The following is a 14,093-nucleotide window of genomic DNA, read 5'->3' on the forward strand; positions in this document are numbered from 1 at the left end:
TCCAATTCTGGAACCACCTACTACCTGACCAAACAATCCCCTTATGGTGTCTGGTTGTAAGTCAACCTTATTAGACAAGCTATCCTAGGGGTAGCATGGACTAAGCAGCCTAAAGGCTTAACTTAAGAGGTCGTGTTAAGCGAGCTGTTTTACCACATACAATCCTGTAATACCAAATGAAAGGACACCACACAAGTATATATTATAAAAATATATGTGTTTATTACTAAAAACAATCCCCAGTATTCTTTATGAATAAAGGGGCACAAGCGTTAAATCAAAAGCACTGTTTAAACATACAAGTTGCACAATTATGGATGAGGGCGGGTGGCCACTCAAACCATATACTAAACAAGTGGTATAAGAAAGGCCACTCGAGCAGTGGTTAGGCCTAGGGCCTAGGGAATCGCTGGGAGCAGTCAGGACAAGCAATGCTGAAGTCGGGAATGGCCCTCGGGATTCGGGAGATGTGCGGAAAGCGCACGCATGCACCAATGTTAACCAATGGTGCGTAAAAGTCAAAGAGTTAAAGTTTAAGGACACTTCCGCTGAACCTAGAGGAACAAAACTTAACACACAGACCCTAGAGGTGTGCACCAGTGTGGGAACACCGGCGGAGCAAAGTTACCTCACCCACAGGAAGTGGGTGCACAGGGTCGAAGTGGCGTCGGGTTTTGACACGCAGGCTCTTGGTGCTTGGAGCTGAAAGGGCTGCAGGCAGGGTGAAGACGAAGTGTCCGGTGGAGTCCAAGGGTGGACTCAAGTTGTAGAGTACCTGAAAGCAGAGGGGACAGAGTCTGGGTCACTCAGCAGTGACCAGGGTGGAACCAGGACGGAACCAGGCAATGTCGGGCGCAATCAGGTGGTCGTCGAGGAGCTTCCCTCCGCTGTCACGTGGGCTCTGGGGCATCTGCGACATCCAGGAGCAGGTCACGATCTGTCCCACGCAGGCTCTCACCGTCGGTGCAGTCGGCTTCAAGTTTGGAGCAAACAAGCCTTGGTAAGCGCAATCCACGCAGGATCGGAAGATTGCTTCTCACTCGGACCAGGAAGGTCAGAGTCGGGGCTCCTTTTCAGGGGAGCTGGTGTGGATCTGGAGCAACCAGAATCACAAGTCTTTTTAGGTAGTTCGTCGGCACAGGGACCACAAGCCAGCTGGCAAGTGACCGGGCCAACGCGTTGAGCCAAATCGTGCCAAAGGGCCCCACGCAGCACTCGTCGAGTGTGGAGGGCTGAACTTCGGCTCAAGAGTAGCTCAGGGTGGGGGCTTCTCAAACCCCGGTGTACAGCTTCGAGGGTCACTCGTGGGCTGCACGGTCAGCGTCTCGTGGTCACTTCAAGATGGCGTGCCCCACGCTTCCGGTCGCCTCCACGGGTCTCAGCTTTGCAGGGACTGTGGATCGGGCTGTTAGAAGCTGGGCAGGCTTGATCTCGTCGATCTCAGTCACTCGAGTTCCGGCGGGAACTGCAACTAAGTAGACGTCGAGGGCTGGATGGTGCCTGCTGCTGCAGGGTGGTCACTCCTTGACCACAAGGGAGATTCTTCGGGCTTCCACGTTGAGATGGAGGGCGAAGGGTCCAGAATATCGTTTCAAATGTTTCTTCCAGGAAATCTGATGTGCATTGGCACGGCTCCCACTCTTATTCGAATCTGGGGGGCGTGATTACCTGCTAGGTCCCCCCCTATGGGTGGGACCCAGGAAGGGGGTGGATACACCCCTTTCCTTTGATCCAGGCCGCCCTGGCACGAGGGCTGGAGTGCCCCAGAACCGGTTTGGCCGGATTATGCAAGGGGCAGCCTTGTGCGCCCCAGGCAGTGTCTGGTTTCTTTCAAACCTCCCTGCTACAATCCACTATCTCCTGTCTGGAGGGTGGTGACACCCTCCTGTGACAGGAAACCCTTTGTCCAGGCCCCATCTGCTGAGTTTCGGTCAACTGCAGGGGTCCAGACATTTGTCTGTGGCAGAGGCATCCATTTTGTGGATCTTAAGGTCTTTGGAGAAATTAACCGCATTTAGTAAAGGAACATGTCTTACCCCTCTAGAGGGGTGGAATGCCATCCCCGTCGCCAGAACTGGCGAGGGGATGGTATTCCAAATCGTATGACACCTTACACGACATGTTTTGATAAAGCCAAACCAAAGTTGCTATATAACCGCGAGGATTATAAGGCACTTAAGAGTATATGGTATGGCATTATCCTGAAACAGCTTAGGGGGTTGTTCCCGACAGCTGCAGACAGGCTCAGCTCATGCTAGAGCTCCATCTCACATGAAACCACGCACTCTGCCTCCAGGATTGATGAGGCCTTCCATAGGAGTGGCTCACAGGTTAATATGTGTCCAGATATAGGTTTAGATATAGGTATACTGTATCTAAGCAAGGGGTGATTACACCACCTTACCCCAGCTGAGTGATCAGCCAGTTGTGTCAATTTAAGAACCAGCCAGGGGTGGCAAAAGATATGCTGCAGCCCCTGGTAGGCCTTGGTGGCCCCTATGCCCTGGGCACCTATAGTGCATTATACAGGGGCTGACAAGGAGTCCATTTCCAATTGGTATGTACCTAGGGTACATGGAATCCATTTTACAGAGAGAGCAGATGGCTTGGGGCCCTGATTAGCAGGGAACCAGGTCAACTAAGTCAAAAAAACCAGCTAAACACAGGCAAAAAATCTGGGGTAACCATTGTCAGGTAGCCACCTTCCTACACGGTGTGATAGAGATTTCTAGCGGTGTTATACCTGGTTTTTTTGTCAGGGTCAAAGTCCTTGCGCCATGCTCTTTCGAGAGCCTTACACTTGGTTTTTTCTCCTTTCAGTGAGTCATTGAACCATGGGGCAGGAGGGCGATGTACCTTGCCTTTGTATTTAAAAGTGGGTAAACAAGACTCAACAGCATTGGTAAGCCATAATTGAGTGGTATTAGCAATACTTTCCATAGTGTTGTTCTTTTTAGGCGGATTCAAGCCAAGTGCAGAGTTAAGTTTGGAAATATCTAGAGATTTCCAGTTTATTTTAGGCTGGGTCGATACTATCTTATGGTCTATAGAAGTAGTGGGTGGTATGAGAGTAAACTTAATTAAAAAATGATCAGACCAACAGACCGGGGTGGAATCCTTCCAGGTAAGTTGTGAAAGATTCGTAAGGATTGGATCTAATAAATGTCCTGCCTTGTGGGTAGGTCCCGAATTTAGAAGATGGACATTTAGTGCAATAAGATCTTCTAACAGATTTGCGCTAGTCGTATTTAATTTATCCTCTAGGTGAAGATTAAGGTCTCCAATAATGGAGAAGTTTTTTGATGCCAAGAGAAAAGGGGTGATGTAATTGGCCAAATTGGTGGCCCATTTAGCGTAGCTTCCAGGCGGTCGGTACATAAGGATGCCTGAAAATGTGAAGTTGGGATTCAAGCAGATTTTAAAGAATGCAGCTTCACACTCCGGAATTGCCAATGGCTCGAGGGTGCATGTATGTTTTTTATTATATACAATGGCGATTCCGCCCCCTGTTTTACGGGTTCGATCCATCCTCAAGATCGCATAGTTGGGGGGAAGGGACGTCGCTATGTCAGGGTCAGAGCCTGCATGCAACCATGTCTCCGTGAGAAATAGTGCATTAGGTTTCTCATCCACTAAAAGGTCGAATATGTCTAACCTGTGCATAGGCAGGGATCGACAGTTAATACTGTAGAATAGGCAGTTTTCGTTGGTAGGAAACAACTGTTTGTGTAATTTACTACGCCTAGTTCTACGAGGGGGATATGGTTGGAAGGATGTGATAGTATAACTGCAATGAGGACAGGCAGCTGTTCCCGTATGCGGAATGGCAAGTACAGCACAATTAGCATTTGGTACAGGGCGCCAAGCCATAATTTGGACTGGAGACAATACCTGTATAGGCCTGATTTTGGGAGCATAGCCCTGTGCCCTGTGCCCCGTCCTGGCACGGACAGGCACGTCTTAGGCGTGTCTTCGGCACGGGGTCGGCGCAGATGCTGCGCGTCATCGCTGCGCGTCTTAGGCATCGTCATAGTTTTGAAGGCTCCGTGCTAGCGATCAGCACCGCCTCCCACACACTCTACACCAATCAATGGCCGGCCCTGGGAAGAACCCGGAAGAAGGTAGCGCCCTGCACCCTCCACAACAAACAAGCCTAGCGCTTGCGGTGGACCGGGGTAGCAGGGGCGTCAGGAATCGCCAGAGAGAGGTTTGTAGGCTGTACACAATTTAAAAGGGCAACAACGATTTTTAAAAAATTAAAGTGCAAGGTTCGCATGCAAATTTTAAAAGCTTTAAACACGCTACATGTAGTTCTTAAATCAATTTCACATAGCGGTTTCAGCGTACAAGTCGTGCTAACAACGTCAAATGAAAGCGTGTGTCATCAAGTAGAGCGCTTGAAACACTGAGGCTATGAAGGCTCCGTGCTAGCGATCAGCACCGCTTCCCACACACTCTACACCAATCAATGGCCGGCCCCGGGAAGAACCCGGAAGAAGGTAGCGCCCTGCACCCTCCACAACAAACAAGCCTAGCGCTTGCGGTGGACCGGGGTAGCAGGGGCATCAGGAATCGCCAGAGAGAGGTTTGTAGGCTGTACACAATTTAAAAGGGCAACAACGATTTTTTAAAAATTAAAGTGCAAGGTTCACATGCAAATTTTAAAAGCTTTAAACACGCTACATGTAGTTCTTAAATCAATTTCACATAGCGGTTTCAGCGTACAAGTCGTGCTAACAACGTCAAATGAAAGCGTGTGTCATCAAGTAGAGCGCTTGAAACACTGAGGCTTTGAAGGCTCCGTGCTAGCGATCAGCACCGCCTCTCACACACTCTACACCAATCAATGGCCGGCCCCGGGAAGAACCCGGAAGAAGGTAGCGCCCTGCACCCTCCACAACAAACAAGCCTAGCACTTGCGGTGGACCGGGGTAGCAGGGGTGTCAGGAATCGCCAGAGAGAGGTTTGTAGGCTGTACACAATTTAAAAGGGCAACAACGATTTTTTTAAAATTAAAGTGCAAGGTTCACATGCAAATTTTAAAAGCTTTAAACACGCTACATGTAGTTCTTAAATCAATTTCACATAGCGGTTTCAGCGTACAAGTCGTGCTAACAACGTCAAATGAAAGCGTGTGTCATCAAGTAGAGCGCTTGAAACACTGAGGCTTAGAAGGCTCCGTGCTAGCGATCAGCACCGCCTCCCACACACTCTACACCAATCAATGGCCGGCCCCGGGAAGAACCCGGAAGAAGGTAGCGCCCTGCACCCTCCACAACAAACAAGCCTAGCGCTTGCGGTGGACCGGGGTAGCAGGGGCATCAGGAATCGCCAGAGAGAGGTTTGTAGGCTGTACACAATTTAAAAGGGCAACAACGATTTTTTAAAAATTAAAGTGCAAGGTTCACATGCAAATTTTAAAAGCTTTAAACACGCTACATGTAGTTCTTAAATCAATTTCACATAGCGGTTTCAGCGTACAAGTCGTGCTAACAACGTCAAATGAAAGCGTGTGTCATCAAGTAGAGCGCTTGAAACACTGAGGCTTTGAAGGCTCCGTGCTAGCGATCAGCACCGCCTCCCACACACTCTACACCAATCAATGGCCGGCCCCGGGAAGAACCCGGAAGAAGGTAGCGCCCTGCACCCTCCACAACAAACAAGCCTAGCGCTTGCGGTGGACCAGGGTAGCAGGGGTGTCAGGAATCGCCAGAGAGAGGTTTGTAGGCTGTACACAATTTAAAAGGGCAACAACGATTTTTTTTTAATTAAAGTGCAAGGTTCACATGCAAATTTTAAAAGCTTTAAACACGCTACATGTAGTTCTTAAATCAATTTCACATAGCGGTTTCAGCGTACAAGTCGTGCTAACAGCGTCAAATGAAAGCGTGTGTCATCCTGAATGCGCTTTGTACATTGTGACTCCATGCCCAATGTATCCGAGTATATTGTGACTATACTCAATGTACCTGTGAATATTGTTACTGTGTTTAATGCGCCTCTGTATATTGTGGCTGGATATTCAATGAGTTTATATTGTAAATATGTCAAGTGCCTCAGTGTATATATGTGATATGTGTATAATGTGACAGTATACTCAAAATATCTCTCGGCATATCGTGACTGAAGGCTCAATGTGTCTCTGCGTATGTTGTGGCTGTATTATCAGTGGGATAGATTTTCAAAAGATTCTGCACACACAAGTTCAACTAGCTATCACTTTTTACCTACATCTGTAAATTTTAGCCAAGCCCTTTTCTCCTAGGATTCATCAGTAAGCTGTGATTTTGAGTAAATACCTGTAGAATTAGAATGGCCAAGTAACCTATGTAGATGTGATTCCATCCTTTCTGTCCTTACAAAGGCTGTCGATTTCAAGATTAATTTGTAAGTGACTTTTGTCTGCTAAGGGCAAAGATTGAACTAGTATGGCTTTGCCACTTTTAATGTCCGGACTATTGCTCTGTTCAGAACACATCAGATATCCCCTGGACAGTTTTCCAATATTTTATGCTATGACATGAGCATTTGTGTATGCATTATGTTCCCAGTGACATGGTTATAGAGCACTGGGGTTCATCATGTGTCAAGGGGTGACTTTTGCCAGCAGGAAAAAAAGTGGAGCCCCATGGTCACATAAAAGCAGGTCTTACCAGGTTTTCCCTCCCTGGTTGTTTGAAATGTTTGTGAGAAAAGGCCCAAGTGGTATAATTCAATTGTGATCCTGACTTGCTGTCTTGGTACCAATTACCCCACTTTGACGGTTAAAATCGAATTTTCCTTAAATAGAAGAGGAAGGGCATTAGTGATTGGAAAATTTGCAACCTTAGAAATACATTTTCATTTTTGAGGCAGAGTTCCATTCTGAACCCCTGAATGGGGAAGAGCACCTCTCACCATATCTGTTGGCAAAGTGTTTCAGTGAGACTGCCTAATCTGTCGACTTTCTGAATCAGGACCACATCTGCATTCTAAACCTCTCCACAAACTTCTTCTTCTCTAGACTTTGGCTGCAATATGGAATGCTTTACTAGGGAAACCACCTCACCCAGGTATTTAGCTCAGATTATTTCTTTTGGCTGGTCTGCTACCTTATACTCTAAATTAGCAGTGTATAACGTGTTTTTGATTGAGCCATTCATTGCTTCACCTTGCTCTCCTCAAACACCTGCCTTGTTGTAGGAAAGGGCTCCTTTTTAGGTCGAGCCTAGAGCAGCGCACATGCTCTTCTCTGCTGGACTTTTAGTAAGGGCTTTCAGAAATCACACCACACGCTTGCGTGTGTGCTTTTAGTTTTGCCCCAGGCTATTGGCCTTTGGGTGCGTTTTTTTAACAAGAGCACGCAATTGGCCAAAGGCGGGTGCATTGCTCCACCCATGGCCTATTGCTTGCGGTTACCCGCACGGCCGCCATGTGGTTTTAATTATCATGCCCAGACACAGGCGCGATAATTGAAACCACATGTCTCGCTGTGGCGCGCTCGCACCACTCGCGGACTTGTTTCCTTACTGTTATGCGGCGATGCTGTTCCCGTCACCGCGGTCATGGATAGCAGGTAATGGGCACCATTAGTTTCTGCAGTTCCAATCAGCTTGTGCGCTGTTCTTTCCCTTTACCAGACACGGGCTGAGGCGAGTGACAGAAGCTGAAATACGTTAGTAATGCACGCGTTTTGTTTCTCTATGTTTCATAGTTTTTTATTCCTGTCTGGGTGTAGACTCATTAATCGTGTTTCTGACAGGCCACAAGGAAGCAAATTAAAGTCTGCTAATAAAAACAATGTGTGGCCTTGCTGTTTACGTGGGAGAGTGTTCCATCACAGTTCAGCTAAAAAAACAAAATCCTATAAGATCAAAATTTTCAAATTAGCTGTGGACGTGCGCAATTACTTTCTGCCTGCACCCTGCTATGTTACATATACACAGTGCACCATGCTACCCATGCAGGCAAGAGCTTCAGCACCACACACGGGGATACTAAGAACTATATAAATGTCAAAATGCAATAGAATACGATGTATATGTGTGGGCCAGACAGAAGTGGCAATCTGGGTTGCAGGGTGTGTTTTTTAGGTCAGAATGGGCCTGCTAGGAGGGCACTGGCAGCAGCTTTGAACCACGACTTCGTATCGCTACTTCACTGCGCGTCGGGTAAACAAACATAACCGGGGCATTCATGTCCTCCAATGGTTCCTTCTTGTTTTGTCTACTTCTCCAGTCCCATAAACTTTCCCTCCATTTTCGTATTCTTCATGTTTTACTCTCCACAATTACTGTACCCGGGGTGATCAAGCCTCCTCAAGCCCCCCTCCTTCCCTCCCACACCCTGTGTCCCTCCCACACCCTGAGTCCCTTCAACAAGTATCATGTTGAAACTGACCCTGTCGTCATGTCAAGGGTAGAGCGTCTTCAAAGTTATGACATGCATTTAACGAGTAGATAAAACCAAAATATGGTGCGTTTTCTTTGATAGAAACTCGCACCCAGCATACAGTGGCTGGAGAACCCGGGAGGAGCGTTTCGTGCCTAACCTCGCGCCACCATGTGCCATTCGATCCATACCACGTGCCCCCGCCAGAGACTGCTGCAGAGTCGCTGATGCAAACAACTCCACTCCACACACGCGTGCACTTGCGATTTCCCAACGAAGAGTTTACTTCTGTGTTGTTTCTCAGTGTACCAATTGCGCGTGCACAGTGCAAACGGAATAATGTTTATTGTAGTTTCGGGCCCGTGCCAGGCGGAGGCTTGGGTGTGTCACGCGTGGCCTGAAGTTAGTGAATGAGGTCTTTGGGTGCGCTAAGCACCTGCTTGGGGTCCCTTTCAAAGCAGGCCAGATGTGGGGTGTCGGGTGGGGTTTCGTTTAGTGTCTTGTCATGGAGGGGTTATTGCTTTAGGAAGGCTGGACCTTCTATTACCATGAGCTCGGTGAAGTCCAGGTATCGAGTGTCTGTGAGCTGAGCTGGCTGTAGAGAAGCCCCGCCATCGTGGCAGTTGTGATAATTCACAATTATAGCTGGTGCTGTTCTGAGGACGGTAATTCCCAATATACGGAGCACTGGAGCTGGGTGTCATGGGGAAGGTGACAAAACCACAAGGACTTCAAAGGAAGGAGGCGGTGGTTACAGTTATTATTTTTCAGTTTATACAATGTGAATCAGATGTTTAAAGTAATTGAAGCTCATATCAAAATACAAAGAGATTACTTGACATTGACAATATATTATTGCCCCATGGTGGATGCTCCCACTCCATTAATACGAATGAACACTATCCTTGTGGCAAATCCAGCGTGCATCATTTCAGTGGAATATTTGAATGTTATTCAGTCTAAGCCAGATTACTCTGTCACCCAGGAGTAAACTAATTTCTTAAAGAAAGGATTAAGAAACACACATATTGAGATATGACGGGATAAACATCCCCGATTAAGACAGTCCACCTCTAGAAATGCCAGATTTACTACAGAAGCCCACCTAGATTTCTTCCTTGCCACATCTGACATGAATGTATGGTGGGTCGATATTAATCTAACTATTTTCTCTGTATCAATGTAGTGAAGTCAGGAAAATGGAATTATGAGGCCCTACTATAAATACTATCCAATCTTGAAAAAGATTTTATTGTGCTTTTTGGCAAAAGGTGGTATTTTGAGAATAGCCAATAGGTCTCGCCTTTCGGACCTTTACAAGTGTGTAGCCATGCAACACTTGATGTTGTTGCACCAAGGATATTGTGCTGGATATCTAAACACTTATAAGGTCTCAAAGGCGAGACCTATTGGCTATGCCAATGCTTGTTGTTAAGGTCACCCCCAATTTTTGCCATGTGTACAGATGTTTTATTTACTGATGTGCACTGGGTCCCTGCCAACCAGGCCCCAGTGCCAATGCTCTTTCCCTAAAACAAGGTAAAATGGTCTAATTTAAACACAACTGGCATTCACTTTGGCACCCCTGTAAGTCCCTAGTGAGTGGTATACCTGGTTCCTAGGGCATGGGTACCAAAGTGGGTCCCTAAGGGCTGCACCATGTATTATGCCACCCTAAGGGACCCCATAGAAATTGCATTTAGCCTGCCATTGAGGACTGCGTGTCATGGTGCAAACCATGAGTAAAAACGTGACATGACACACTCCCTGTGTGCCATGCTTATGTCACTACATTGAACATATGCATGTCACCCATACAGCAGTCCTTGGAGCCCTAAGGCAGTATATATTATATTACATGTGAAGACATATTTGCTTGAGCAGATTTGTCCCTGTGCTGTCTGGCTCAGTTACAAGATGGTACAAGTAAACAGGGAAGCCATCTTAAGAATGTGTACTGGGCGCTGATCATTACGAGTACCAGTGTTAGACTCAGCGGTTTCCGGCTGGCTGGGATGCATCAAAGCCAATCAGAATCCACTGTCCTAAGTAGGACATGTCCGATAACCTGTGCTCAGCCTTAGGTAACTTGGCACCGAGCTGTTAGGTTTAACCTCAGGACCCAAGTGTAAAGTATTTGCACAACACCACCCTCGCAACACGTTGCTTATGCCATAAAGTCTCCACACCGTATGTATAAAACACTGGTCTTTGTATTACACGCACACATTGAAATCAAAACGAGATACACATTGTGTATACACGTTACAGTTATATGCAATTGACGAACTTTTCCATTAGCAGGAGAACGGCATAAACATACATTGCCTAATCAGAAGTATTCATCCAACATGACATTACCCAATAGCGCATACCCCAACCAGTTACACTGTTCAAGCAATCACAGGTCTTTGACTAGGCCTCATGACCCAGCCCCTCAGTCACTCAACTTAACCAGCCAATGGTACACATTGACCCTGCTGGTGCTAAGTTGATTAGATTGTCGGAACCACCTAAAACAGAAAGATACAGTTACTGAGTTTCATCCATCTAGATTAGATCTCCAGGCTCCCAGTGGCACCTGCACGAGTGCACAATCGCTATCCCCCCCGTAGACAAAAGGGTGTGACCGAGGAAGCTGGTGCACTTTCAAGTCTGAAGGAATATTTCCCCTCAAGCGGAGGTTCGAGCTGACAGTCAGCCATCGGTGCCCTCAAGGCACAACAAAACCCCTCGGGCTCCGTCACAATGCTCTTCACAACAATGTACCTTGTGACGTGGGTCCAGGGAGAGAGTGTCTGAGACCTCGGATGGAGGCTGCAATGTCAGGCACTGTCGTCCCCCTGATCTGGAGGTCAAAGACATTGTCCGCTTCCAGCTCAGGTCCCCTTAACACCCATCATACAACATATGATCTGGAGTGCAAGCTTGCACAGGTCCTCTGGTTGCAAGCACGGGGCGCTCGTGGGTGTGGCTTGCAGCAGCGGAAGATGGCCGCTTGCTAATCGAGCCGCGCTAGCAGTCGGTGTGTAAGCCCACATATCCATCATTATTCGATCACTGGAAGAGCACCCAAAGAGACCGGATTGCACCGGAGAGAGGGGGCGACTACATGAGGTGAGTCACGGCTGTGTAAATGTCCGGAACGCGTAGTACCAACGAGCGGACAGAGGTGGCTGGAAGGAGACAAGATGGTGCCAGCCAGGGATCTCTAGGTGGATGCCACCGAGCCCCACTAATCTTTGTCAGTGCATCGCGGAGAAACAGTGGATTGACCCTGGAGGTGCTGCGGGTGGCGAGACTGGAGAAGAAAGACAGAGGCGGCGCACGTTGGAGTGCGCGAGGCCCAGCCACTGAGCAGCTTGTGACGCTGCCATACATCGGTAAGGCGGCAGTAGTGGGCTTCACCTGGTCTCAAGTCGCTCGCTGTACGAATGCAGGGCCCGGTGCTGGTAGGTGTTAGCACCTTACTGGTAGCAAGGGACCCACACTGGGAAATCGCGGTACCTGAGCGCTCTAGCAGGAGTGGGATGGTGGGAGTCCCCTCCCCCATCAGCCAAACAAGTGATTTTGAGGTGCGTCGGACAGGCTACTCACTTGGCACCACTGGAGGGGCGCCTTGTCCTCAGATTTTGCAATGGGGATGTGTAACTAGAGGCGTGTGCACCCTTCTATGGGAGCAGAGAGGAGAGGGTTCGGCGAGGTGCACAGCAGAGGCCTAAGAGACTGTGATTGTGGGGTACCGCGTAGCCCCCTGTCCCCCCGGCGGTGTGTTGATTGGCCTGCCAAGCACAGACACAAGGACCTGCCAACACACACATCTTTACTCCTGGGCAGTACCTTCGGGCCAGTGTTGCGAGACCCCCTGGTAGGAACTCTGTCAGTGCATGGACCTCTCCCTTGGGCTGCAGTAAGGCGCTTCTAGACAGGCATAGGGGAGGAGATGCCACGGCCCAAAGTGTGGAACAGACCCGGCAACAACTGGTCCTGGCAGTGGCCTGGTCGATCTTGGGAGGGCTGCAAGGTGAGGCACCAATAAACTGTACATACGCAGACAAGGTCCCTTCTGTTCCTAGAGTGCTGCTAGTGATACCTCTTGATATCCGCCATGGGCCGAAATAAAGCTGTGGGTCCTGGCCAGGATAATCAAATAGACAAGTATACCATCGCCATGGGGTGTGATGAGGGAGCGACGGGTGGTGGCCCGCAGGAAGATCCTGAGGACTGTGGCCCGGACCCCTCCCTGAAGAATATGAGGGCCATCAGAGATTTTAGGGGGACCCTTGAGCCTAAATTGGACTCTGTGATGGAGAAGGTGAACCTCCTGCATGCGGACCGCAGGAAAATGTCTGAGAAGGTCTCCGCAGCGGAGACGGGCATAGGGAGTCTACAGTCCCAAACTAAATGGTTGGAAGACCAAGTTGCTACCCTAACGGAAAAACCAAGCTGATATCTATGCCCGGCTGGAGGACCAAGAAGGGAGAGCCTGGTGTAATAACATCTGCGTGGTGGGTGTACCGGAGGGGATGGAAGGACCATCAATGGACTGGTTTGTAGAGGACCTGGTGCTGAGCCACCTGAAGCCCAAATGTCTATTGAACTTCTTTTCTGTCGAACGGGCTCATAGGGCACTGGGGGGCGCAAGCCCCGACCAGGGGCAGCTCCCGGCACAATCATCGCCCGCATCCTGAACTTTAGAGATAGAGATGAAATCCTGCAGGTTGCACGTGCGCATGGCGATCTTCAGCTGGAAAATGCTACAATCCGCTTCTTCCCAGACTTTACGCTCCGGGTTCTGCGTCAGCAGTGCTCCTTCGATGGAGTGAAGAAGGCCCTCAGAGACCTGGGAGTGAAGTACATGATGCTCTTCCTGGTCCGACTTCAAAATCCTGGATGGTGGGAAAGCGTACTTCTTTGACGCACCGGAGGAGGCCAGCAACTGGTTTGAGGGTTGGCGAACTGTTGGTCGCAAGGGTGGACAGCAACCCCCTGAGACACGCCAGAACGGTAAGGAGATCAAGTTCGAGGATGTGAGGCCATCTGGCAGCCACAGGCTGGAGCAGCGGACAGTTAGGTGACCCTGGGGCGGCCCGAACATTGCTGAGTTCGCAAGTTGCCTTTAAGTGTGCATTTCCTATGGGGCTCTTGAACTTGGGGAGGGGGCAGTGAATAGTGATGCTTCCGGGGGGAGAGGGATGGCAGCCCCTCAGTTGACTCTGACTGTCCATGGCCAGTGTATTCTTGTTGATGCCTCCGCTTCAATAGGGGGTTGGGTCCCTCGGGTGGTCTGATGCTGGGGTGCCACTTGGAAGTCTATAGCGTGGGCATGCAACTTTTGTTAACGGATACGTACTTCTTCATGCTGGCTGCAAGTTCCCTCACAAAGGCTTTTTCTAGAACTGTTGGGGTGACAGGCACTCTGCAAGTTTGGGTGGTGGGAGGTTGGGGACTCACCTAGCAGGGCTGCAGGGAGGGGGGTGTTGGAGTGGGGGGTGTTAATTTGTTCTAGTTCAATTGGCCGCTACAGTTATAATCGCGCCTGAAGGCAGGATTACAACTGAAAATCGTCATGGGCACACACTGGGATAAGAGCTTTAGTCTACTGAGCTGGATTATAAATGGGCTCGGAGACAAGGTTAAACGCACTTTAGTACTACAACACTTTAAACGCCACTCCCCGGATGTGGTTTTTCTCCAGGAGTCGCACCTGGTCCGTAACACTT

Source organism: Lissotriton helveticus, chromosome 7 (genome assembly GCF_964261635.1).
Source record: "Lissotriton helveticus chromosome 7, aLisHel1.1, whole genome shotgun sequence".
Taxonomy (NCBI): Eukaryota; Metazoa; Chordata; class Amphibia; order Caudata; family Salamandridae; genus Lissotriton; species Lissotriton helveticus.